Consider the following 4368-nt stretch of genomic DNA (forward strand, 5'->3'; position numbering starts at 1 on the left):
GCGGGTTACCCCGACCTTTCGGCCTAGGAAGACACGCTGATTCCTTCAGTGTAGCGCGCGTGCGGCCCAGAACATCTAAGGGCATCACAGACCTGTTATTGCTCAATCTCGTGCGGCTAGAAGCCGCCTGTCCCTCTAAGAAGAAAAGTAATCGCTGACAGCACGAAGGATGTCACGCGACTAGTTAGCAGGCTAGAGTCTCGTTCGTTATCGGAATTAACCAGACAAATCGCTCCACCAACTAAGAACGGCCATGCACCACCACCCACCGAATCAAGAAAGAGCTATCAATCTGTCAATCCTTCCGGTGTCCGGGCCTGGTGAGGTTTCCCGTGTTGAGTCAAATTAAGCCGCAGGCTCCACTCCTGGTGGTGCCCTTCCGTCAATTCCTTTAAGTTTCAGCTTTGCAACCATACTTCCCCCGGAACCCAAAAGCTTTGGTTTCCCGGAGGCTGCCCGCCGAGTCATCGGAGGAACTGCGGCGGATCGCTGGCTGGCATCGTTTATGGTTAGAACTAGGGCGGTATCTGATCGCCTTCGAACCTCTAACTTTCGTTCTTGATTAATGAAAACATACTTGGCAAATGCTTTCGCTTCTGTTCGTCTTGCGACGATCCAAGAATTTCACCTCTAACGTCGCAATACGAATGCCCCCGCCTGTCCCTATTAATCATTACCTCGGGTTCCGAAAACCAACAAAATAGAACCGAGGTCCTATTCCATTATTCCATGCACACAGTATTCAGGCGGGCTTGCCTGCTTTAAGCACTCTAATTTGTTCAAAGTAAACGTGCCGGCCCACCGAGACACTCAATAAAGAGCACCCTGGTAGGATTTCAACGGGGTCCGCCTCGGGACGCACGAGCACGCACGAGGCGGTCGCACGCCTTCGGCTCGCCCCACCGGCAGGACGTCCCACGATACATGCCAGTTAAACACCGACGGGCGGTGAACCAACAGCGTGGGACACAAATCCAACTACGAGCTTTTTAACCGCAACAACTTTAATATACGCTATTGGAGCTGGAATTACCGCGGCTGCTGGCACCAGACTTGCCCTCCAATAGATACTCGTTAAAGGATTTAAAGTGTACTCATTCCGATTACGGGGCCTCGGATGAGTCCCGTATCGTTATTTTTCGTCACTACCTCCCCGTGCCGGGAGTGGGTAATTTGCGCGCCTGCTGCCTTCCTTGGATGTGGTAGCCGTTTCTCAGGCTCCCTCTCCGGAATCGAACCCTGATTCCCCGTTACCCGTTACAACCATGGTAGGCGCAGAACCTACCATCGACAGTTGATAAGGCAGACATTTGAAAGATGCGTCGCCGGTACGAGGACCGTGCGATCAGCCCAAAGTTATTCAGAGTCACCAAGGCAAACGGACCGGACGAGCCGACCGATTGGTTTTGATCTAATAAAAGCGTCCCTTCCATCTCTGGTCGGGACTCTGTTTGCATGTATTAGCTCTAGAATTACCACAGTTATCCAAGTAACGTGGGTACGATCTAAGGAACCATAACTGATTTAATGAGCCATTCGCGGTTTCACCTTAATGCGGCTTGTACTGAGACATGCATGGCTTAATCTTTGAGACAAGCATATGACTACTGGCAGGATCAACCAGGGAGCTGCGCCAACTAGAGCTGAGCAGCCGGCCGCCCGGGAGTGTGTCCCGGGGGCCCGCGCGAACACGCAAGCGTCCGCTCAATCATTCTGCAAACAGGAGGAGGCTGAGCTCCCCTGCACAATACACCTCGAAACCCTCTCAGGTCCCGGCGGCGCGCAGCGCCGTCCCAAGTACTTGGTCGGGTTCGAGAGAGGCGCAATCGCCCGGAGTTAGGCGAGTAGACGCTTTCGGTGCGACCACCCGTGCTCCCAACTGAGCTTGCCGCTGCCGACAGAGGCCCGGGAGCGTGCTGTCGTGGCATTGCCGGCGGGAGACAACACGCGCCACCTACGGTGACCGGCAGCTCCAACGCCAGCGCCACAGAAGGACAAAAGCCCCACTTGGGTGCCGAAGCGAACTCTCCCAGCACAGCGCACGCGCCAACACATCCGCACAGCTGCGATACAAACCACCAGCGAGAACCGCTGGGGCGACCGAGCAGCAGACGGCGTCGCGGCGCCGAGCGCCGGGCGGCGGCGCATCCTCAACGCACACAGTCCTCAATCGGACCAGCACACTGAAGATGTCCACCGCGCTTCGCACCGGGCCCGCGAGGACCTACTTTGGCCGCACGGCGCCGCGCGCAGGGTGCGCCGGCGCGCAGCTGCGACGCCTGCCGCGTCCGTCGGCCGGCGCGCCTGCCACTGGCCGCCCCCACCAGCCGGCTGTAGCGCGTGCGCCCACGCACCGCGCGGCCAGCACGCCGGGAGGCGCCCCCTCACCGGCCGGGGACGGTCCCACCCAGCCACCACCGCGTATCGCTTCACACCCAGATGCCGTTCAGTTTCATCGGCATGGTGGGTATCGCTGGAACAACCGGTTAGTACCTCAACCTATCGTCGCCATCACCGATTCACCCCTAGCGAGAACAACCGCACCACAACGGGTTACCATTTCTTCATTTGCGTAACTTCACCAGAAAACGTAGGCGTCCATCGCCATTAGCAACTTCAACGATTATTGCATGCCTGTGTCAGGTGTCACGCCACACTACGTCTGCCCACATACACGCAACAAAATGTGCACGCCTAGACAATACGTGGAAGGTGGCCCCCGTACCGTATGCGATGTCCATTGCTCGAACGACTGTCAACCGGCCTCTGTAGCATGTCGCAGATATGGAACGCGGTGCACCATGCTATCACGGTGTTTGAGGAGAGACGACTAGGTCCGAATACATCAACACACAGCTCATGCTGATCGCCATCCACGGCGTCCGTTCCTCCCACACGTCTCTATGGCGTACCACACTGCAATCCAGCTCTCATAGGGAGACGACACGTAGCTGCGTGCACAATATTTGCACTGTATGGTCGCCGCCGTTTTTGGGCGCAGTCGTTGTACGGTCACACATGTGCCACGATGTATCATTCAGTACATAAGGACGAATGTGCAGTACAGATTTGTGGTTCACGCGTACGACATCAGCGGACAGTTGACACAGGCCCGCACCACAACGTAGCCTGCGTACGTCGCATGCGAAGGGCATTGAACATGCAAACTTGTCACCAACCAGCTTGCGAAGGCAGGGGGCAAGGTGGGGACGTGGGGACGTGGGGAGGGGTGGTGGGGGGGGGGGGGGGCGGCATGTACGTCCTGCTGCCATCCACATTACAGTGTACAGCAGGAGCATGTGGAAAGTCAGCAAGACTTGCAAGGTGTTTAACATGAAGCGATACACAGGGGAGCGGGCAGTGCGAGTAGCGAACTATATTGCGAGGGTTGCGGGTGGGCAACACTACACTAATTGAACGAGTCGTATAACAATTACAGAGCAGGTTTAGGCGACAACGTGGTTACGTTAGCGGACAACGTGGGTTACGTTAGCGGACAACGTGGGTTACGTTAAGGCACAACATGGGTTACGTTAAGGCACAACATGGGTTACGTTAAGGCACAACATGGGTTACGTTAGGGCACAACATGGGTTAGGTTAGGGGGACAACATGGGTTAGGTTAGGGGACAACATGGGTTAGGTTAGGGGACAACATGGGTTAGGTTAGGGCACAACATGGGTTAGGTTAGGGCACAACATGGGTTAGGTTAGGGCACAACATGGGTTAGGTTAGGGCACAACATGGGTTAGGTTAAGGCACAACATGGGTTAGGTTAAGGCACAACATGGGTTAGGTTAAGGCACAACATGGGTTAGGTTTAAGGCACAACATGGGTTAGGTTAAGGTACAACATGGGTTAGGTTAAGGTACAACATGGGTTAGGTTAAGGTACAACATGGGGTTAGGTTAAGGTACAACATGGGTTAGGTTAAGGTACAACATGGGTTAGGTTAAGGTACAACATGGGTTAGGTTAAGGTACAACATGGGTTAGGTTAAGGTACAACATGGGTTAGGTTAAGGTACAACATGGGTTAGGTTAAGGTACAACATAGGTTAGGTTAAGGTACAACATAGGTTAGGTTAAGGTACAACATAGGTTAGGTTAAGGTACAACATAGGTTAGGTTAAGGTACAACATAGGTTAGGTTAAGGTACAACATAGGGTTAGGTTAAGGTACAAACATAGGTTAGGTTAAGGTACAACATAGGTTAGGTTAAGGTACAACATAGGTTAGGTTAAGGTACAACATAGGTTAGGTTAAGGTACAACATAGGTTTAAGGTTAGGTTAGGTTACACGTTGTTGTAAGGAAAGGTGTAGGGGGGGGGGGGCGGGGGCGGCAGGTTCCTTGATAGTGATTAT

The 4368-nt window shown here is 54.1% G+C and overlaps 1 non-coding gene across 1 annotated transcript in view; it reads right to left on the bottom strand.

The window, feature by feature from the left end:
- Window positions 1–1627, bottom strand: part of LOC124732462 — a 1909-nt gene extending 282 nt beyond the window's left edge. Inside the window, exon 1 of the ribosomal RNA XR_007008715.1 lies at window positions 1–1627. This exon is cut by the window's left edge and continues 282 nt beyond it. This is a non-coding gene — a ribosomal RNA (small subunit ribosomal RNA).
- Window positions 1628–4368: the final 2741 nt, after the last annotated feature.

Source organism: Schistocerca piceifrons, unplaced genomic scaffold (assembly GCF_021461385.2).
Source record: "Schistocerca piceifrons isolate TAMUIC-IGC-003096 unplaced genomic scaffold, iqSchPice1.1 HiC_scaffold_1345, whole genome shotgun sequence".
Classification (NCBI taxonomy): Eukaryota; Metazoa; Arthropoda; class Insecta; order Orthoptera; family Acrididae; genus Schistocerca; species Schistocerca piceifrons.